Source organism: Emydura macquarii, unplaced genomic scaffold (assembly GCF_026122565.2).
Source record: "Emydura macquarii macquarii isolate MOO-44397 ecotype Brisbane River unplaced genomic scaffold, CSIRO-AGI_Emac_v2 contig_2897, whole genome shotgun sequence".
NCBI lineage: Eukaryota > Metazoa > Chordata > Testudines > Chelidae > Emydura > Emydura macquarii.
Genome location: NW_027133034.1, coordinates 14,371,702 through 14,396,109, shown reverse-complemented (window position 1 = coordinate 14,396,109; position 24,408 = coordinate 14,371,702). Strand labels below are relative to the sequence as shown.

General features: G+C 39.0%; 1 long non-coding RNA gene across 3 annotated transcripts in view; it reads left to right on the top strand.

The window, feature by feature from the left end:
- The window catches only part of LOC137166831 (uncharacterized), a 68,493-nt gene extending 44,844 nt beyond the window's left edge, over nt 1-23,649 (top strand). For all 3 annotated transcript variants that reach the window (XR_010923836.1, XR_010923835.1, XR_010923837.1), the window contains exon 3: nt 23,311-23,649. This is a non-coding gene — a long non-coding RNA (uncharacterized lncRNA). The remainder of the gene's footprint in view (nt 1-23,310) is intronic.
- The last annotated feature ends 759 nt before the right edge of the window (nt 23,650-24,408 follow it).

The window sequence follows — 24,408 nt, the reverse complement described above, 5'->3', positions numbered from 1 at the left end:
TAGAGCTGTAGCTTTTCACAAGGTTATGCTTAACTAACACAATTTAGCTATAAATGGGGAGAGGGAACAAAAAAACTAATCTGAACGCAATATTAAGGCTGAGTAAACAAGTGCTCACATTAGAATCCTTGTTTTGTTTTTAACACTTACGCACATGACTAGGACATCTTTTTACACATTCGATAACAAATATATTTAGCCTTGCATTTAATGAGGAAAACATCAATAGAGAATACTACATATGTACAACATGGCCAAGGTACATGCTGTTGTCTTCAGTTTCATGACCTTTGTGCATTCAACTTCTCAACCTTAATATAGTATTAATGTCCGATTTGGGCATGTCCTGATTCTGCAGAACTCTTAAACACATGCATAATTTTAAATCAATAGGATTAATCATATACACAAGTACTAGATCAGATCCCCAATTTTCCTCATAAGAAAAGAGAACAAATAGTTGAAGATGCCATCAAATGACTGCAAGTGACTTTCATTGAAAGCTAAAGTGCTTAAAAACTTCTAGAGATAATAGTTTATGGTGGCAAACAACAAATGGCATCCTTGAGGGGTGCAATGCCTTTACATCTGTGTGTGTGTCTACACTGCAGTCAAAGGTGTAAATGCATCTCAAGAAGGTTATACTCACACTACCTTTAATCAAGCTAGTCTGGTTAAAAATAGCCATGAAGTTGCAGCAGCACAGTGTATAAAACCATCCAGAACCCTGGATACCTACTCACGTTGCTAGCCCCCATTGGGCTCCATGTCTCCACTGTTATCTCTGGCCATGCTAGCATGAGTATGCCTACTTGAACTTCATTCACTCCTCCAGTTGCTGTGTAGACATACCATTTAACAGTAAATGGTGAAATGATTTAAAATGGCTCTGAATTTCCCATTATGGGATTAATTCAGTATCTAATTAAATCAACACTGTCCATGTTCAGTAGGCATTGGGTCAGGCCCTATATCCCAGGTTTCTTGCTTGTATATGGGTGAAGCATTCTGAAGTTCTCTGCTTGGAATGATTATAATGCTTCTGAGTTAACTATTGCTTTTTATTCTGATGGAGTTAACTATAGTCACTGTCACTTAAAAAAAAATCTTCAAAGGGAGATCTGGTCCTATGCTGGCTGAAGCGTCAGGGATGAAAGCCTATTATGAAAAGGCAATACCTCTAATTGGATGTTTTTCAAAGAGCTTTCCTTTATTCATCATAAATGTGATCATGAGATACCTTCACAGATGAAACATTCCTTTGGTTTTCATCTCCGCTGATGATAAGTTCTTTACCTTATCTTCTGTGTGATGAGAAGATCTCTGGGCCATTATCTCCAGGAAGAAGCTACTTCCAAAGTGATGTCTCACAATGATGACAGGTTCCTTAATGAATCTTCCTCCCCAAGGCCATCCACCCATGATATCAGAGGGCAGATGCCTCTTAATAATGAGGAATACTTGAGCAACCTTTTTTTAGTTTGCAGGAAACCTTCTAAGGGGCAGAGTGTAACATAAAAAACTTTGAACAATGTGTCTTTAGAGGAAATAAGTAGTGTGGTGTTGGGGCATCACTTCAAGAGCTCAGAATGTGATAAAATGGGTTACCTTAAAGATATATTAGTTGATATGGGGCAGATTCTGTTAGCCTGCCTCAGAATCAAGGGTATGTGCAGAAATTGACCCCTTTTGGAGGTGTTCTCCTGGAGGTGGAGGGACAGGAGCTTGCTTTCTCCCTCCCCCTGCCCCGGCAGGCACTCTCTCTTCCTTTCCCTACCACCGTGGCCCCGGGGCCGAAGGAGTTCTGTGCCTCTGAAGATTACTGGGGGAGCCGTGCCTCTGCTTGCCCCCCCTTGTGCATGCCCGTGCTAAGAATTATTCCAGAAGTAGTCCTGTTGAATTGACTGAGACCATCTTGTGAGAAAGGTACCACTCAGCATGAGAGAGCCTGGCAGAACTAGGCCCAATAGTCATGGCAATTACACAGTTAAAACTGAATGCTTTAAGGAACTATATTGGGAATCTTCTCTACTTCCCTTAGATTGGGTCTGTTTTCTGCTAATGAGGATGAGGATCCTTTATTTTGCATTAAAAATTAGTAGAGTATCTGACACCTGTTTTTTCTCCTAATGAACTAGCATCCTGATGTCAGCATTCTGTATGAAACAAAATTATTTCTTCCAAAGTCACAGCTTCACATTATCAGTAAAGGTTTAGGTGTCTTTTTTTTTTTTTTTTTTTTAAATCCAACCTAGTAACTTTGTAGAGAAAATAAAACTTACCCTTGCAATATTGCACCTCAGCTCTGACCCATCTGACACTGCCTTTATGATCCCATTTTCTGCATAGTTAATTCTGAGGTCACATTAATTACTTTGTCAAGTTGAAATAAAGTCCCACAAATGATCTTTTGTTGTAGGGGAGATTGCAGGAACAATGTGGTCAGCTCAAACACCCTTGGAAGTAACATTTTGACATGCCCCCCCACTTGTCAAAGTTGTGTGTGTCATCTTAAAATCATTAGGTATTATAGGGAATGCTCAACCCCCTCACCCCTCCCAGTAATGAGGGGGTGAGCATGAGTTGAGAGAGTTGTTTGTTAACAAGAGAAACAAAAGTGCTATTACTAAGATGAAATACAATTGAATGGCAAACTGTGTGGGTTTTTTTTTGGTTTTTTTGTTTTTATCATGGAACTACCTATTTAAAAACATACCTGAATTTCAGTATCTCATAAAATATCTACTTCCATAATACAAGTGTGCATCCATTGTAAAAGGATACTTAAAAAGTGGGGTAGATCTGTACCCTTGTCAGGGAAGTTGTGCCTCTGGGCACAATCAACCTTACCATTACACAAGTGTGCATCTTGTCAAGCTTGAGCATGGGCAGGTCCTTAAAAAAGGAGGATCCCTGTTCTGTGCAGGGCAGTGCTCTGAAGGCTCAGGATTGTAACTCAAAGCTCCCTGGCCTTGGAAAGGGGGGGTGGGTGACTCAGGAAACAGTCTGAGAGTCTTGGCTGCCCAAGCCATCTCAGAAAGGGGAAGGGCTGTTACTCTAGCTTTTCTGACCTCTCAAAAGCTTAGAACTCTGCTTTTTGTGAGCAGCAGAAGCATATTGACTTTGTTTGGACTTCTTTAACTTCCACCTGCAAGGGGCTTGATGCCTTGAATAGCACAGCTGGAGGGGCTGTGCCTCAGACTGTGAGACCAGAGCAGTGCTTGCTCTCTTCTCAAGGGAGTGTTAGAGATGTAAAGCCTCCCACAGTGGTAAAATGACTGGATTTATGTTCTAGAATGTATAAAGCTGAACTTCCTGAAAAGTGCTTTCATATTCTACTGTCCTCTAAATGATTAACTAGGACGTGCAGAATCACCATTTGTCTGGTGGGAGTCCAGTGGTGATGTAGATTGGTTTTTAATAATTTATTCTTTTCATCAACAAGTACTTATAAATGCATCCCTAGCCCACTGTGGTCATTACAGTGGGTCAGCTTGTGACTTGTTACCTACTGATAATATCCATAACACACAGGGATCATGAAAGGGAATAAGGAAACAAAGAATAAGAAATATACATAGGAACCATGAGATCTGCTACTGTGACCATTGGTGACGCAAGCTACCACATCACAAGACTGATTGGACACAAGCCACATTGTATAGATGTATTGACTACTTAATCAGCTTATTTACTTTTGTCACATATATAGGAGACTGGCTTGACTGATAGGGATTGCGGGAAAGAGGTGATGCCCCACATTTGCTGCTTGGCTTGTACTGAGCTTGCTCACACAGACTGAGCATGCTCATAATACTGCTGAAGTCAGCTGCCCTCACTCTACCCCTCTCCCCTCCCCACTGTCAGCAGGCATGGGTTTTCTCTGGTGGTGGTGGGGGTGGGAGGGATACAGTCCACTGCACAAAAAGCATTCATTTCCTAAAAACACCACCAAACTTGCAGATCCTAATTTTCCTCTGAAACTGGCTCTGAAGTCAGTGGTGCTGATATAACACTACTGGGAAGTGAGGGTCCTACTCTGGTATCTTTTAGTGCCCTGCTCTGGCCATCCCCTGAGGCTGGAGCATGACCATCTCAGCTATGGAGCCTATGGCCATTGCCTCTGCATGTTTGGATTTAATGCACAATTTGTCAATACAGAATTCAGGGCTCATTCTCTGTTCTCCAAACCCAACAGAAGAGGTATAGGGACAACATTCAGGGTGGGTGTATCCATGTTACTGAGATGACTGAATTATAAGGGGGAGTTCTGAATGTGATGCTCTGTGCCAGTTCTTACTTTCACCCATCCTGATATCTGGACACACAATGGTGTAAAATTTGGCATCTTCTTCCTGTATAGGTTATCCCTCCAAAGGTGAGTTCCACACTTCAAAAGCTGTTTAAGCAAACTATTTCTTACTGTAGGTTGAGAGTACAGGTTAATAATGGATGTTCTCCAGTCCAGGAGTCCCTTTGAAGCATGCCCTTGACACTGGCCACTCACAGAAATACCAGGTCTGCTGTCCCCAGAGAGCTGATATAAACACCAGCTTGTAAAATTCAGCTCAGGAGAAGCACTCTGCTTAACACCACAGCACTGAGATACTTATAGTCAAAACAAGAATAAGTTATTAGCAAAGAATCAAGTGATAATGAGAGGGAAACCATTTTTTACATATAAAACAAAATTTTAACACGCTTTCTAGAGATTTAATTTTGCAGGAGATAAAACTTCTTTATAGAAGAGGCTAATCTGTTTTCTTCAGTGTTTTTCAATCAAGGTTGGCTGAGATTGCATTTTCTGGATTGTAAATGCACTGACCATTTACTTCCTAAGTGCAAGAATGGATAAGGGAGGGGTATCTTTTTTGCCTTCTACATATACCCACCACCCACGATTGTGTGCGCTCACACAGGATATTCACCCATGGCTTGTTTCTGTGTGCTGATTCCCTGTTGACTTCACATGTCTGCAGTGACTTTATATGTAACTAGATATCCATTGTGTTATCTTACCATTCTTAATTAGCATCCTGACAGAGAGGTGAATAAACATTTCTTGTCTGTCAGAAAACGTGTGAGTTTACCCACATCTCCCCATGCCCCAGCTCTGCTGATGCCTCGTACCTTGATACCCACTTTAAAACGTTTTCAGTGTGCGTGTGTGTATATATACATTTCACAATGATATATGATCCTAGCCTTACATGATTTTCTCTGTTGAACCAGAATGTACATACCAGGATCAGGTACATACCAGGATTCTTGTCCATCTCCTTGCCATTTGGCATGAGGGGGTTCTTGGGCCACAGTGTGATTCCCAGCTTGAGGAGATATACTCATGCTAGTTTTCACCAAGCTAGCATGCTAAAAACAGAATTGTAGCTGTGGCGCAGCAAGCAGAGGCTGGGGCTAGCTGCCTCAAGTATGTGCCTATGGTACTGGATGGGTATGTATTTGGGGCAGCTATCTCCTCCCACCTCTTGTGCTGCTGCAACAGCTATGTTAGTTTTGGCACGCTAGTTTGATGAGAAATAGAGTGAGTATATTGCCTCAAACTAGATCACACCGCCAGCTTGAAATGTAGATATCCCTCAAGAGGTGTATGCTTTTGTCGCTTTCTTGACTGGCCACCAAAGGTCCAGCAAAATGTAAGATTCCACATCTACAGCCAGGTAAGCACAAACCAGATAGCATGTCCCCTGACGATAATCAGCTAAGCCAAGAAATCCAATGGCTATGCTTTTCAACAACATACCAGCTTTGTGAAACAATGAAACATCCTGCATAAAGAGTGCCTCGTCTAAATGTGCTATGAGGGTAGACATTTGTTAGTGAAGGAGCAGCAGCCTGGTTTTTTTGTGATACAAACTTATTTTCTCATGCAGGGGTGGGGAGGGATGGACCTCTAATAGTGGGTATAACATCCAAAAGTGCCAAAGTCACTGGCAGTTTTGAAAATTTTACCTGGTGTTTGGACCATTTTCCATGTAAAATGGTCCAAACCAAGATATCCATCACTTTTTTTGTTTTTGTTTTTTCCCCATAGCAGTGGAGTCAAGCTATATATCTTTTCATTAATAGAGTGAGCTGTGGGATGTCATGGAATACACACTGCCACACACACATTCTCAGTTGCTATCTAAGGGCCTGGTCCAAGTCCCACAGTGTCAATGAGAGCATTTCTGTTCACTTCAGTAAGAGTTGGATTAGGGCCATAAACAGGGCATCCACTGCAATGTTCCAACAGGAAAGCCAATGGTGCTAAAATATGTTGAAACAGCAATACTAGCCTCTCTCCTTCCCTTCTCATCTTCACAAAAAAAAAAAAAAAAACCCACCATATGGTAGGCTGGCATAGAAGGTCCTTTAGAGAGAATCATCTTTGTCCAAATTTGAAATAAACACTTTACTTTTTGATGCTGGATCAGATGGGGAAATTCATTTTCTGATAAGCTAATAGCAGCAGCTATGACATTCATTTTAATTAAACTAGTTGTATCTGTTTTTAAAGGTAATGTTTGAGGATAGCAAGTAATTTTAAGTCCAGGTGGAAAGATGACATGCAAAAGAATGTTTGTAAGTGCCTAAAATACTTTGAGTTTAATTCTTGATGATAATCCTCTGCTCTTGCAGGATTCATTCCTGTTCCTATTCCTTTGATATTGACATTCACTGTCCTTGACGAGTCTTATTCCTTTTATTGGTGATAAGTGGATTCTTGAACTTGACTGATCCATTGAACTTTATTGTCCCCTCCCCCCCCAATATTTTTCCATCATTTTAAAATTCTAGACAGTACTTCTAATACCCCTTTTTGTACTCTACAAACCGAATGTAATGTTGGCAAAAGAGCTGGCTCCATATAACAATTACACAGAACAATTATAGGCAGCAATGGCAGGAGTGCCAGGTTCCCTCTGATGCTGGCAGACCAGGTGCCAGTTCATACCAAGGCCCCTTGGCCTCACTGACAAATGCATGGCTGGAAACTGGTCTGCCTCACCTGTGTTAGTATTGTTAAGATAGGTTTTGGACTTGTATCGATGTATTTAGGCCTTATGAAGTGCTCGTAAGTTGGTACATACATTAATTTCACTTATAACCTTTATATCCCTGTGCTGTGTGAAACTCTGAGGGGTTACTGTTTTAAAGCATAAGCAAAGGGTTCTCAGCTCTCTAAAAGATGCAAATTTATAGAAGTTCCTATTATCTTTTGGAATCTAAAGGTGTAGCTCGTTTGTACGTGCATGTTACCTGCTTTAACCTTGTAAATCATTTATTTCTTGTAAATAAATCATTGGTTAATTTATGATAGGATTGGCTACATGCATTCTTTTAGGTGTGAGATCTAGAGTGCAAATTGACCTGGGGTAAGTGGCTGATCCTTTGGGACTGAATATATTGGTCACTTTACACCAAAAATCACATCTATCACAAAGGCAGTGTTTGCCAAGGGTAGTGAGATAGACTGGAGTGCCTAAGGGGACTGTCTGTGACTCCATGTTAAGGGTGTCTATGTGCCATAGGAGTTCACACTTATTACTTGGTTGCTGAAATGTAATTAAAAAACACACAGTAGCCAATTTTGCCATTTGTGCCCTGGACAGTCTGCCCTGAGATTGGCACTCATGGTCATAAGCCATTACAGACAGCATGACATTGACCACTGTATTTTTCTTTTTGCCTGTGGTGAAAGACCACTATACTAAAAATAAAAGTAATTCAGTCTTACAACCTTTTTAACCTTTTTTGCTTTGAGTGCTTTAAAAGTGCCATTTGCTGTGTTGTAGCCATGCCAGTCTTGGGATATGTGAGACAAGGTGAGTGAGATAATCTCTTTTATTGGATCAACTTCTGTGGCGGAAGGTATAAGCCTTCACACTTCATAGAGATCTTCCTTGGGCCTGGGGAAGGAACTCAGAGTGTCTAAGTTAAATACATGGTGGGACAGGTTGTTAAGCATAAGGAGCTCAGGTATGTTGTAGGAGACCACTTGAAACAAAGGAGAGTAACGGGCAGGAGGGTGTTACAAATTGTTGTAATGAACCATAAAACCAGTATCTCTGTTAAGTCTGTGTCTTTCAGTGTCTAGCAGAGTTATGAATTTAAGTTCTCAGACTTGACTAAAAGGTGCCAGTTGTGTGTGTGTGTGTGTGTGTGTGTGCGCGTGCGTGCGTGCGTGCGTGCGTGCGTGCGTGAATGGCCTTCAAGGAACTGGAATGAAGTTTGTGGCATCTGTCCACACAGGCTACTGAAAAACAGCAACTTTTGGCCACTAGCAAGCTAGTGGTCTGGAGAACTTCTCTTTTTAAAGAGAACCCAGCTGGCTTAGTAGTTGGATTTGCACAAACTTTTTCAACACTAACCTATGTTCACTTGACATACAGCATCATAAAGTAAAACAAAAATAATTATTTGGGTAGATGATTAAAATTCAATTGCATGGAGTTATAGCCATGTCTGTATATATGTTTAATTCCCAGTTTCCCCTCTTACTCAATTTTGTAGATAGTGCAAAACTGTATGGCTTCTCCTAAACTAGAATTACTGAATGCATTACATATCTAATGATGATGTATAACTAGGAAAACAGAATAGAACTAATAAGGGATGTCCTTGCGATAAGTTCACTTTTTATGCTAACTTCAAGAGCAAACTTTAAACCTTGTCTAATCTATGCAGCTAGAAAGGAATGCTAAATTTTGTCTTTCTGTTTATATTTGGGCAAAAATACATCTGTTTAAATGTATTTGTAAATCAGGGAGCATAGTCCTTTGTTTGTAGCAAGGAAAACTTATTATGTTTAATAGAAATGTATATTTGAGTATACAACTATAAATGTGGAATATACAACTACATTTGGGCTTTTTTTTTTTTTTTTCTTTCCATTTTTCATAAATAAAAGCAAGTAAGCATTTGTGTGTTCTATAAAAACAAGCTTCCTAAAATGCCATTTTAAAACTGGAGGAAAAAACTGAACAAAAAGAAGAATCTGAGAAAATAGCAAGGGAGATGATGGGAAATCTGGTATGAGTTAATCTTACAGTGATCTCCTTTTCTCATAGAAGATTGTCTATTCAAAAGTGGCCTCCGTGTTTGGATTCCTCCATTTCTTAACTGCCCAGCTTGAGGCACTGTTGCCCAAACTTTCAAAGTATCTCAAGTTGGGGAGGAAAAACTTGCCTTGCCTGTGTGTTTTGATATCCTAGGAGTACTGTATGTAAGGTCTAAGTTAGCACAGCTTATTGACTAGTCTAACTTTACACTGGTTGCTATTGATCCCAAGCAATTGAAACAGCAGATGGGAATTAGCATAACCATCTTGATTCAGACTATAGTCCTTATAAAGTCAGCAGTGAGAAGATGAAGATAGTTTAGGAACCCAGAGTCCATGCATTGGTTCTATGCTAGCAGAAGATTGTCTTGCACTGGGGTGACGCTTTGTGTCTAGGTTTTACAGCCATGTAGTGCAGTGGCCATATTCACGGGAGGATTTTACCCAATATTATTTAGTAATTATTATACCATAAAAGTGCATATGATTTACCCAAGAAACTGTAATGGCTCCATTATTGTCCAATGGTTTTATTATTCAGCTAGTAGTATTTGATCCACTTTTCATCAAGAAAATTCTAAAATGTAAGAGCCAAATTCAGGCCTGTCATAAGCCAATGCAGCTTCTATTGTCTTCAGTGAGAGCCACACACTTTGGTTCTAACTTTTTCATTAAAACAGGATTAAAAATTGGTCTTTAGTGTCCGGAAACATTTGGCTCCCTGTTGCTGGTGTTGCACAGTGGCTTTTCAGCAAGAATCTTAGAAATGCTTGTTAACTGAAACTGAATTTCAAATACAGTTGGAAATTTATTTGGAGAAAAATTGTTCTGAATACCAGAGATTAACTTTCAGAATGTTCTGCTAAGCATGATGCATGCAACTCTCTTCAGCTCCGTTACTATACAGAGAAATGCTATAGTGCAGTGAAGAAGTACTGCATTCTGTGCTGCACAGTACGAATGGAGATGCATTGAGGAATGGTTTATTGCCTACATAGTCTTTCCTGTTTCAACAAAGTAAGGAGGGGGAAAAAATTCTGAGGCCACATCCCCATGCAGGAATGGAAAAAAGTTTCTTGTAGCAAAATATATTGGACACAAGAGCCACCCCCTCTGCTCTTAGAGAGATTGGGCTGGGAGATTGTCACCTCAGCTGGTTAATTTGAGAGATTTAATCAATAACCCATCTTAATGTCGTTAGGTGGAGTTTCGCTCCAGGATTTGAAAAAAACCATGCTCAGGGGCATAAAGGAATACTCATACAGATGGAGACTTAATGATTTTTAAAATCTCTCACAAATGAGCAAAGGATACATTCAGTTAACATTTGAAGAAATGTGCATGAAGTAATCTGGAGTCTGTACAGTTCTCCAGTTGCATCCATATTCTCAAAACATCACTTCTATATAATCGTATGAGGTCTAAGAAGTAATGAGCCTGTGAACTGTGAATATATTATCCTGGAATAACAGGTTCTCAAAACAACTCCCTCTCCACTTGTCTTTTATTAAATTGGATATAAATATAAGGACATACCTTTTTTTTTTTTTTTTTTTTTTTTTTTGAAGTACAGTATTTTTAAAAATAACAATGAAAAATCCTTCAGACACTTCATCTTCTATGCAGATTAATACAATGAATGTTCAGAACTTCCCTGAAATCCATCTTAATGAAATATATTTTGTACCCACTTTAATTTTATGCAGAAGTAGGATGGAAACTTTTATTTCATTGGTGGTAATAAGAAAAAGTATTTCAGAGTGATTGCCAGAAGGCGGTCTCATCTGTGAATGTTTCACATACATCTCATGTGATGCTCACTTTGTTAAAAAGAATATCAAAATATGATGTACACTAGGTGTGTACCAGGCTTGAGAGGCAGCCCCAATGGAAACTGAACTTTGGGATAACTGTATTTTTTGCTCACAGAATTGCTTCTGTAGTCCAGTCATTGTAGATCTATACTTTTGCATTATACAGGAATACAGTGCTGTGAGCTAAATTTTAAGAGCTAAGCTTCAAAAAAGTAGAAAATCTGTTTTGGGCTGCCCTCTTAATTTAAAAAAGGAAGCTTTATAGTTCAATTAAAATTGGACAGATTGTACATTTATCCTCATTAGAAAGCTGGCAGCTTGAGCTTATACTTTGATTTCAGTTTGTTTTGCGCACACGCACGCACGCACACACACACACACACACACACACACACCAACACACACACACACACACACACACACACACACACACACACACACACACACACACACAATCAACTACAGTCTACCATTTCAATGGATAAAGGGTCCAATCTTTTTCTAAGCTCACCTGCTGAATTATTTTTGAACTCTCTCCTTGTGCACTGCAAAAATGAAAACATGTTTATCTGCAGCTCATGTTATATTTTAAATATATATATTTTAAAGGCCAGATTCTCATCTTAGATAAGTATTGAAGTCATTGATGCTACTCTGATTTATGCTAACTGAGGATCTGGCTTACAGCCTTTAGATTTTTCTGGACATTGGAAATATATGATGTCAAATATTGCTGTGTGCCTCTTGATGAGTCTTTCTAAAAGTTGCTTAGTTTAAAGAAGTTGTCTTGAATAAAAAGTTGATAGATAAATATTCTCTCAAGTAAAACCAGTGCAATACTCACAGAATTACTATGTCTACACATTTCTATGGTTAGGAAACCTAATAAATGAAATCACTTGTTGGAATGATGACTATAAGAGCTAGTGGTGAAACACCATTGTGACTGTTAGAAAATAGGAAATGACAGCTACTCGTTGAAGGCTAAATCCTGGAGATCTGTGCACCGCTCAAGTAGATGAGCTGCATGATGGGGTACTCTGTGAGACTTGGAAGGAAAGGAAGGCCTGAGGCCAAAGAAACTCCTGTGCAAACCCCTTTGCAAAGTGTGTGTTTGTGGTTTCTCACCCCTCCCGAATAGTTCAACAGGCCCTACCTTGGCTGCTCCTCCTGTCCCTGAGTGTAGTACTTCTGTGAAGGGGTGGATGAATTAGTGTGGGTAAAATAATTAGATGTTCCAATAATATGGTAATCAGAGAGGTATAACTACTTAAATATGACAGAACTTTCATTTCAATTTGGGTCATAACCTGAATGACATTTTTGTGCTTAATTTTGAAAAGCTTTTTATGTTACCCTGTACTGCCTCATTTTAAGTACAAGTAGAAAGCACTGAAAAGCTACTTTCAATCTTCTCCAAACCAGAAAACACTAGACATTTTCCTGGAGAGCCTGTTCTTGTGAATTTTTTTCAACCAATTTCCAGGCAAACAGGTTTAGATTCGTATGACACAAGAAGATGCTCTATTCTACTCCGGTCTTTACACTGTGCTCATCACCATAGTATCTAAAATCACTGGGCTTTAGATGCCTAAATACCTTTGGGAATCTGGTGTTGAGTACCTTCCAGTAGTAAATTAAGCAACATGACTATACATCTGTCATGCAGGGGGAGAAGTATGTGCAGTGGAGTCTCTTGTTTTGGTATGGTGTCGGCTCAAGAGGTCGAGTATCTGACCAAAACCTTTGCGGGATGTCCCATCACAGACTTTGAGACTGAGTGAAACAATGATGGGAACTTTAATGCCAACCTTCATGACTTGTAGCTTCTTTAGACCAAGAGTACTCTAACGTATTCCAAGAAATGAACACTGATGTGTAACACTAATGTGTTACATACCCTTGTGTTGGCTTGGATTTCTTTAGAGGAGTACAGATATACGCCTTATGTTGACACATAGGCCTGGAACTCCCAGCATACCTCATAGTTGCATCAAAAAAATTAAAAGGTATACACGACTTTGAGCATCTTGAATGTATTTAGGATGTACCCTATAAGTAATGGAAATGTGTCTTGGGCTTTCCTAGTGTACTTTTACAGCTGTATAAGATAACTTTTAACTGCATTTGTGCTTGGTAGATAAAATGTAATTGGTTCTTCTACTTGAATAACAAGTTAGGAAACTGTCACTGAAATCACAAGAAAGGAATAAGTAGGTAGACAAGCATAACTGGAGAAAATGAGTTAAGTACTCAATATGAAGTTTAGCATAATTAGACTAAGAGAAATAATGGGAAAACTACTCACAAATGAACTTTGCATTGCATGTAGAATGGAATGGGCAGGAGATAGGATTAATCTTGCAGGTGTTTGTCACATTTGTGGTTAGCATTTCCCAATGTATGATTGGGTAATGTATGTAACCAACCACAAAATGTAATTGGCAAGTAAACTAAAGTAAACAAGCAGGGTGTAAAAACCTACAGGGTTATAACCGACTCAGAACAGACTTAGCTGCAATCTTTCTTCCTGAATTTGGACCTTTGTGTATCATGCTGATTAATCTCTGAAGTATACATTTTTATTAATTGATTTGAGCTTTGTTACCTGATGCCTAGTTGATGGATAATTTAAATTGAAACCTAACACCTAGAAAGATGAGTTCATGGAAATAAATATGATTATTTCTGCAATGATCTTCAAATTTACAGATGATGGTAATACAGCTAATGTTCTCATAAATGACTAGGTTCTATTCAGCTGTTAGTGTTTGGTTGAGTGAGATGCCATAAGAAGCCCATTTTCTCCCCCTTGCATTGACCACATCTAGACTAGGAAAAAGATGTTTTAAAAATTATATAATGGGCAATATGCATAAATAGATATCAAGACCAGATGGGACCATTCTGATCCTGTAATCTGACTTTCTGTATACCACAGACTGTAGAACTTCTCCAAAATAATTCCTACAGCAGATCTCTTAGAAAAACATCCACTCTTGCAAAATTGCTAGCACTAGAGCAATTACCTTTGGTAAATTGTTCTAGTGGTTAATTCCTCTCCCTTTTAAAAGATTTACACCTTTATTTCCAGACTGAATTTGTCTAGCTTCAAATCTCAGTCATTGGATTGTTACACCATTTTCTTCCAGATTGAAGATCCTATAATCAAATATTTGTACCTCAAGTGGTTACTTATAAACTGTATTCAAGTCATGTCTTAACATTCTCTTTTGTTAAGCTAAACATATTGAGATCCTCGAGTCTATCACCAGTAGGCATGTTTTCTAATCCTTTTATTCTTATGGCTCATCTCTGAACCATCTTCAATTTATCAACCACCATCTTGAGTTGTGGACACAGAACCAAACACAGTATTCCAGTAGTAGTCATACCAATGTCAAATACAGAGGAAAAATAACCTCTCTGCTCCTACTTGAGATTCACCTGTTTATGCATCCAAGGATCATATTAGTTCTTATTGCCCCTGAGTCACACTGGGAGCCCATGTTCAGCTGATTATCCTCCACAACCTCCAAATCTTTTTCAGAGTCACTGCCACCTAGGTTTGTCCCCCATCCTGTAAGAATGGACTACATTTTTTCACCCTAGATGTATACATTTACATTTAGCGGTATTAAAAGATATTTTGCTTGCTTCTAGTTTACCAACCGATCCAGATCACTCTGATCAATGACCTGTCCTCTTCACTATTTAACATTCCCTCCATTTTTTTTTTGGTCATTTGCAAACTTTATCAGTGAATTTTTGTTTTCTTTCAGGTCCGTTTATAAAAATGTTAAATAACATAAGGCCAAGAACCAATCCCTGCAGAACCTCACTAAAAGCACACCCACTTGATGATGATTCCCCATTTACAATTACATTTTGAGACTTCTGTTAGCAAGCTTTTAATGCATTAAATGTACGTCATGTTAACTTTATTGTTTTTAATTTTTAATGAAAATGTTGTGCAGTACCAAGTCAAACACCTTACAGAAATCTAAATATATTACATCAACACTTAGTCCATCAAATTTGGAATCTCATCCAAATATGATATCAAGTTAGTTTGACAGGAACTATTTTCTGTAAACCCACATTGATTGATTGATGTTAATTATATCACAGTCCTTTAATTCTCTATTAAGAGTTCCATAACAGCTGCTCCATTATCTTGCCTGGGGTCAATGTCCGACTGGATCATCCCATTTACCCCTTTTTAAATATTGACACAACATCAGCTTTCTGACATTTCCCCAGTGTTCCAAAACTGAAAATCAACATTAACTCTTTTTAGCAAGCCTCTCAACCAGCTTTTTTAAAACTCTTGGATGCAAGTTATTCAGACCTGCTGATTTACAAAATCTAACTTTAATAGTTGCTGTTTAACATCGCCCTGAGAGACAGTGTTGTATGATGTGACTACATCTGTTTTCACCCTCCCCCGCCTTCCCCCCCCAGAATTCAAACAGATATCTGTTGAACACTTCTACATTTTCTTCACAGTTGATAATTCTGCCATTTTCATGTAGTAATGGAACAATATCACTTAGGATTATTTTGTTCTTAAAATACTTAAAATACTTTTTTAATTTTGTAATTATGTGATGTTTAAAAACTTCATCTTTGTGTAGACTGTTTGACACCTTTTAAAAATGTTTTAGTTGGTCATGGTCATCCGTAGATGGGGAGAACCCATGTCCAACCTGAATATTTGTGTTCCTCCCCCACCCTTCCCACACCAACCCAAATTATTCTATTGGTTTATTTTTCTCCTTTTTACAGATGTCCCCATCCACATTTTGGCTCTCCTTAGCTTCTCTCTGCCAATATAATGTGCTCCTACAACTCCTTCAGTCCATGGGTCCTCTCCCACCTGGACACTCTGATTCCCCTACTCTCTCTGCTTCACAGCAAGGCTGGGGTAGGTCACTGCAGGCATTGGGTGTAATTGGGCAGAAGGTCTATATATCATTTATGGAGTATAGACTCTGATTTCACTGTATTCTGGCTTTATATTACCTAATCACATATTCAGTTAACCTTTTCTAGCCAACAGTAATATTCAATCCCAACAAAACAATCACACCAAGATTAATATAACCATTTATGTTTGTGTTATGAAATATCAGTAATCAACTTGCAACCATACAGAAATTTTTTGTACATAAACAATTATTTGAAATATTGGAGGCCTGGTTTCCACAATTAATTAAATTTCCTTTGCTGTTCTGTTTCCCATCATACTTTCTCCAAACTATTTCCAAAGATGAAAATCCTGTCAAATAACTATTCCAGTCTTATTAATAAGTACTATGTCTAATTCAGGCAATCTTGTTGCTTGTCAACAGCAGATTTTGCAATTAACGTTCACAAACTGGGCCACTTACCAGGGTGCAGAGAAAAAATGTACTAAGCCATTCCAAGAAAAGGTAGTTTCAATAATATTTAATGCAAGTACAGAATAAAAATGTATGTCTGTTTTGCTGCATATCTAAACCTCTTTCAATATATAACTGAAAGTAAATGTCACCTACAGAGTCTACAGTTAAAGATATAGTGAACAGTTTGACACAAATGTGAGCACGTACAAATTTGGTGAATCATGGTGACCATGGTAACTTTTCTTAACTAATCACATTGCTTACTAGCCATTAAGAAAACCTTAACATTTTTTCACAAACCATAAATACCTTACTGCTGGGTGTGTGGGCAAAAGGCCTTTATTTTTCCATATGATTAACAAGTTGAGCCTGTCTTTCTTGTGCAAACTGCCATAAGTGTGATCCCTGGATGCATTTAACCTGAAGCTGCTTCTGTTTTAAACTGAGTATTCTATTCGATATAGATTTTTATACTGTGTTCATCACTATAGTATCTGAGCACCTTCCACTAGTGCATTAGGCAACATACTCAGCTGTCATGTGGTGTTTGTTCTGTCATCTTCTCCCCAGAGGGAGAAGTGTGCACAGTGGTGAGTCTTGTTCTGCTAAGGTTTTTAAATATATAAATATACCTATTACTATATGTTTGTTAGAAAAAGTAGGTCAAAGAAATGCATCCGCCACTGGGAGTGGAAAGTGGCGAGGTTTGTGATGGGCCTGGGGGGACTTCATGCCACAGTCTCAGACCACCCCCGAAGGTAGTTCTGTCTCCTCCACAGACAAGCTGTGCTCTGATTTGTTGAGCATTACTGTTCCAGAGGAGCTTAGTTGTCAACCATGGACTTCATCCCAGAGCTTTCAGATATCCTGGCCCTGGAGTAACGGGGGGAGTACATTCTCCATAAGGGGGTGCAAAACTGAGGATTTCACTCCTCTTTCAACCTGAAATAGCCTAAATCTGTTGATCTTCAAGGGCCAGACTTTAGGGAAGGGATGTGCAGGTTAGGATTTATGGCTCAAGCTAATCCCATGACCAGGCAGTGAGTCTCTGCCTGCTCATTTATGGACTCGCAACTGCTGGTGTCTTCCCTGCTGTGGTAGTCTGCGTAGATGAGTATGGAAGTTTTAGGCCTCCTTTCATGGAGGGTAAAAGGCAATCTTGTGCCCAGTGAAGAATATCATTTAATAGTAGTTTCTCTTTGATTAGAGATCTACGAGTGAAATATGCCCTTTGTCATTAATTTCTGGAAAGAACTTTCACCTTTACCTGGAAAGGGAGTGAAGCCTAAAGTGGAAGTTGATGGAGAGGGAACAGGTTGGATACATCTTGAATAAACTTTTGTGGTTGTTCAGTATTTGAGGTTTGCTTCTCAGAAATTCCATAATTATTACTAGAACCATGCACTGAAATTCAGATGATGAATAATACAGAAGCAGGAATGCCATGTTATCAGTTAAAATTAAAAAAAGAGAGGATTTACCCAGAAAGGCTGATGAATTTAGCCTCAGCATTTATGCTAATTTATGGCTCAATATTTATATGACATGCTTGCTGTGACACTAACCTACAGATAATGCCAGTGTAGGGTAATATGCTGTGTGTATTTTATTTGAGGGGGCTGATGGAATGCTGTATATTACAAGTACTGATAATATTAGCTTAAGACTTGCTTTCCAATCTTGAATCCTGATGTTTGTTTTACTCAATTTTTACTTTGAAGTAAAATGAAATTAATGGGATAGTATTTCACTCCCTTGCTACTGATCCCCAGAGGTCTGACTTCATTTATAATGCTCCCCCTAAAACAAGGGACTGAGAGACTATGCACTGGAAATCATTTAGGAATCCTCAAACAATAAGTAACAGACCAGTTTAATGCAGTCTTTTGTTCACCATATATCCATCTACACTTAATGTAGTTCTCCTTTAATTAGCTTGCTTAGTAAAATTCAGTTGAGGTTTAAGCCCATACAAATTATATAGTGCTGTGCTGCTGCAGGTAATCTGAAATATTTAAGTAATGCAAATCATAGTCCTGTCTCTTATGAGAAGGACTACTTTGACTTGGCTTATGCATTTGTAATACACCATAGGTTCCATTAGTTTCTTAAGCAGGCCATTAGAACAGGGCCTTTGACCCAACAGGAGGTGGGTGCCCCAACTTCAAAAGGGAGGAGGTAATGTATTCTTTGTGTCTCTCTCCAGTCTCAGTCCCAAAACAAAGAGCATGGCCATCAACCACGTTGGATCGTACATAGATGTCTTGGTGACCATGAGATACTGAACAAGGCCGTGATTCAACAAAGTACTTAAGTATGTGTGCATCATTAAGGACGTACATCATCCTACTGAAGTTAAGACCATTTATGTGCTCAAAATTAAGTATATACTCAAGTGGCTTGCTGATTCCAGACCCTAATGAACAAATTGGAGAAGACAGTCTCTCATCCTTCAGAAATGCCCTGGGAGAGAGCAGGATATTAATTCCAATAAAACCCAACCAGTAGGATGAGGAATCCAGTGGCTTGCTGGGGAGAGTAAAATCCTGAATCAGTGTACTGCTAATATTTTCACTTCCCCTAAAATGGAGCTCAGGAATTTTCAACAGTAACCTGATGAAAGCCAGAGAAGGAATAATTGAAGTGTGGTTGTATTTATTTCTGCCTCTCTATGGGAGCCATGAGAGGTGGAAGAGCAAGCTAGGATGAACATCTTGTCCCTCGCTCATTCCTTGGTCAAGGTGATCTTCTCGCCCTCTGATCCTGTTGGATGGAAGAATGCCCTTCCCGAACAAGGAGTGCATATGCTCCGAGGTTGGGCTGCTGATCTTGGCGGAATCAGGCTGGTACTGGCAAAATTCCAGTTACTGAGATAATATACGCCTACCTGAACTGAGTTCTATTTCTGGCATTATAGGTTTGAAATTAAAGTGGGTTAAAAATGAAGTAAAATTTATTAGCTTATTGCTGTTTGTAGGCCATGTAAGCAGACCCTCAGTTTTATAGCAATTTTATTCCATCTTTCAATGTCCCAAGCCAAACAATGTCAATTTTTGACATTAGCTATGAAACCTACATGCAGGTGGGAAGGCTGTAGATACATGAACAGTTTGACTGAGGTATCCCTGTCTCTCATAATCTTAATATGACCTAAAGATATTACATGAAAAATAATGCTTGACACCACAGCCAGCAAAAGGTCCATCTGAGCCACCACACTATCTCTTGTATGAATGGATGTCTGCATTGCCTGAATAAAATATCGTTTAGGAGGTAGGTTATCAAGGTTTTTTCAAAGGGAAAACAGTTGGTATGATGCACAGTTGACGTGTTCTAAAAAGATACCTACATAATTATTCATATCTGTTGTGTCCTCTTTATTAGAAAACATTTAACAATTTTGTTACAGCTCCTTTTCCTTCATTATTTAAGTTTCTTTGGAAATGTGTATCATACCCAGTAAACAAAGTTTCTGTGTTGTTTGAATTATGCATAGAATAATTATTTATTTTTAATATAATTCTGAAAAATAGCAAAAATAACTTATGAAAATTCTGACCATCTTAAATATAGCGGGGGATAATGTTACATGTAAAATGCAGGCTTTCAAAGGAAATTAGGCATTAAAGCCCAGATCCTCAAAGATATTTAGATGTATGGCAGTTAGGCACCTAAATGAAGAGCAGGGCTTAAAGCAATTAGGATGAAATTCTCAGTCCCTGTGGAAAGCCTGAAAAAATTGACTTTTATAGAAGACCACTGAAGATGTAAGAGGATGCAATGCTCCCTCCTCATTTCAACATGGAGCTCCCGCCTCTTTAAACAAGCTTCTTTCATTCTGCCTGTTCTAACTTCTGCTTTTTAAAATCACACATTGACATGGATTGGTTCTACTCTTGGCATTCTGCTGCAGCACCATTGACTGTAGTTAGTTTAGATGAAGTGGGGCTTGCAGTAGATGGACCAGCTCTAGGGCTAGAGGGGAATCTCATTAGTCATGATACAGTGGAGAAGGTACGTATATTGACCACTTCACTCTCCAAGGATACTGAGGACATCTGCATTGCCAATTGCTGGACAATAGCCTCTATCTGCAGGACAGTGGAATGGGTCTGTGTCTCTTCCTTAGAAGACAGAGCTTCTGGTCATCCAGTACACTCTTAAGAACATAAGAGTGGCTATACTGGGTCAGACCAATTGTCCATCTAGCCCAGTATCCTGTCTTCTGACAGTGGCCAGTACCAGGTGCTTTAAAGGGAAAAATAGAACAGCTAATCACCAAGTGAACCATTCTCTGCTTCTGGCAAACAGCAATCCCTGCCTATCCTGGATAAGAGCCATTGATAGACATATCCTCCATGATCTTTTCTAGCTCTTTTTTGAACCCTGTTATAGTCTTGGCCTTCACAACATCCTCTGGCAAGGAGTTCCACAGGTTGACTGTGCATTGTGTGAAGAAATCCTCCCTTTTTGTTCGTTTTAAACCTGCTGCCTATTTAATGTCAATTAATGACTCCTAGTTCTTGTGTTATGAGAGGGCGTAAATGTCAGGTGCTTCCTTATTTACTTTCTCCACACCAGTCCAGTCATGACTTTATAGACCTCTATTATATCCTCCCTTATTTGACTCTTTTCCAAGCTGAAAAGTCCAGTCTTATTAATCTTTCCTCATATGGAAGTTTTTCCATATCCCTGATCATTTTAGTTGCCCTTTTCTGTACTTTTCCAATTCCAATATATCTTTTTTGATATAAGGTGACCAGATCTGCACACAATATTCAAGATGTGGGTATATCCTGGATTTATAAAGAGGCAATATGATATTTTCTGTCTTATTATCTATCCTTTTCCTAATGATTCCCAACATTCTTAATTTTTTTGACTGCCACTTCACACTGAGTGGATGTTTTCAGAGAACTATCCACAATGACTCCAAGACCTGTTTCTTCAATGGTAACAGCTAATTTAGACCCCATCATTTTGTATGTATAGTTGGGATTACGTTTTCCAATGTGCATTACTTTGCATTTATCCACATTGAAATTCATCTGCCATTTTGTTGCCCGGTCATCCAGTTTTGTGAGATCCCTTTGTAACTCTTTGCAGTCTGCTTTGGACTTAACTATCTTGAGTAGTTTTGTATCACCTGCAAATTTTGCCACCTCACTATTTACCCTTTTGCCAGATAATTTATGAATATGTTGAACAGTACTGGCCCCAGTTTAGACTGCTGGGGACGCCACTATTTACCTCTCTCGATGCTGAAAACTGACCATTTATTCCTACCCTTTGTTTCCTATCTTTTAACCAGTTACTGATCCAGGAGAGGACCTTCCCTCTTATCCCATGACAGCTTACTTTGCTTAAGAGTGTTTGGTGAGGGACCTTGTCAAAGGCTTTTTGAAAATCTAAATACACTAAATACACTACTGGATTACCCTTGCCACATGCTTGCTGACCCCCTCAAAGAATTCTAGTAGATTGGTGATGCATGATTTCCCTTTTCAAAAACCACATTGACTCTTCCCCTAACAAATCAGATAATAGATGAATATGACCATTCTGTTCTTTTCTATAGTTTCAACCAATTTGCCTGGTTTTGGAGTTAGGCTTACTAGCCTGTAATTGCCAAGATCACTTCTGCAGCCTGTTTTAAAAATTGGCCTCACATTAGCTATCCTCTAGTCATCTGGTATAGAAGCTGATTTAAATGATAGGTTACATACCACAGTTTAGTGGTTGTGCAATTTCACATTTCAGTTCCTTCAGAACTCTTAGGTGAAAACCATCTGATCGTGGTGACTTATTACTGTTTAACTTATCAATTTATTCCCAGACCTCCTATAATGACACCTCAATCAGGGACAGTTCCTCAGATTTGTCACCTAAAAAGAATGGCTCAGTTTGGGAATCTCCCTCACATCCTCAGAAGTGAAGAATAATGCAAATATTTCTTTTCATTTAGTTTCTCTTCAGTAGCCTTCACTGCCTTGAGTGTCTCTTTAGCATCTTGATCATCCAGTGGCCCCATTTGTTTAGCAGGCTTCCTGCTTCTAACATACTTAAAAAATGTTGCTGTTACTTTCCGAGTCTTTCACTAGATTATTGGAGGTCCTCCAGGTCCCAATCATGGATAGTCAGAGTAGTCCCTAAGCATGATTAACCCATTGGGGGAGGGGGGAGGAAATGTTGTGGAAAATATTTCAATAAATGTTGTCCACCCCATCTACTTGTATTAAGCGTAGCTGTCTGTAACTTGTCAGTTTTTGTTTCCCAGAGGTTCATGTAACCCATTTATTTTTCAGTCTTGATTTGCACCCACTAAGTTTTTTTTGTTTTAAGCTTCATGATTTGAATAAGTACCAAAGATCAAAGACAAAGTAGCTTAGTTTCTCAGCTATACTATGATCCCTTAATTGGTCAAAGTGAGGAATCTCCTGGCACAGGCATTGTGTAGGACTGCCATAAACTACCCTAGGCAGGCCCTCTAAGGGTTGAGGATGGTAGGGGGCCTGTCAGAGCAGGAGGAGGTGAAGCCATAGTGCCCACTACTATGGCCATCCTGTGCAGCTCTGGGTGTGCAGCTGCCCTAGCTTAGAGCATAGACTCAGGCGTCTGTTATGCTGGGAGCCTCTTTGATGCCAGCAAGTCCAGAATTAGGAGAATTGCTTCCTGGAGGCACAACACACTATCTCGGTCTTAGTTTTCTTCTCAAACCATAACTTGGTCCAAGTCTTAGGTTTGTAATTTAAAAAAATGATTAATGTTTTATATAGCTTCAGTATTAACCTTAATACAATTGCAGCCCAACTCTGTTTATGACATATTTTAATGTTTCCATTTTAACTCAAAGAAAAGTTAATGATTTTAGTATCATATTGCAACTTCTTCACCATCCAGTTTAACTGAACCCTGGAATGTGCAAACATAGATTCCGGGACACACTTTAGGAACCAAAGAAAGACAATACCAACTCTAAGTCATATCTATGAAAATGCTATGTCTATTGGAAAGCTAGACGGTGTCACATTATTTACATGTATTTCAGATCCTGGCAGGACTGATTGCTAAGACAAGACAAGACGCTGACTTCTTGAGACTCAAACCTCTGTGCACTCTATTTGTGAATTATGAGCTGGAATGAAATACCAGCTTTCTGGTAAATGGATGTCCTATGGAGCTGGTACAATCAGTGACACCACATTAAAGCAGGGTGAAAACAGATATTCAAGAGGACACCAAGCAGCATTTAAAGATTCTGAAGTATCTGCAAGAGGTTCAGCCTGATAGAACACAGTGCAAGAAGGGAATACAATTACTTCTCCAAGAAGCATTTATAATACCGGCTGTCTTTCCAATCAGACAGAATAAACCTTTTATAAGTTTACTCTCCTCCTTCGTTTGTAGTTTCTCAGTAGTTTTTGCAAAATGCAAGCACCTCGGGAGACAACCATCCAGCTACCCATATCAATAAGAATGGGGGGAAGAGGGGAGTTTGAGACATTATTACAAAACATTTCTACCAGGTGCTAATGTGGGACAACTTTCCACATTTTCCCCCTGTCAGGCTGAAAACAGCTGATGTGTTACAATGGATTGGAAATTTTACTGAAGGCTTTTAAAAAAACAAACAAAACCTCCAAACCTTCAGGTAGAATCAAAACTCTGTTTTGGAGGTATGCTTCTTTTTTAAGTGAAAGAAAAAGTTTCAGTTGTCTCTTTCCATTGCATTAAACACAGAATGGAACTTATAGTTTTATGTTATTGCAGGGAATATTAAACCCAAATGGAGAGTAATTGGAAAGTGTATCATTCTTTGAAATGTACCATTTTATCCTGTTGACAGCTAATAATTCACACCAGGCTAAAGGTATTGGTCTTAAAAAGGGAAAATGTTGAAGAGCAAAAGTAGATGTATTCAAAAGCAGAAAAAAATTGAAAAAGCACTTTGCCTGATTTTTGCAGTCCTTATTCAGACAAAACTCCAGCTAAAGTAACTGAATTCTATTTGCACGAGTCACTCAGTTCTGTACAGTTCAGGGCAATTGTCATAAAATGGGAGAGCTGATGGCAAGGAGACTGAATAGCTATGGCTGAAGAGAGCTGTTCTTTAACAAGGTTAAATGGCTTCCTAATAACACCACTT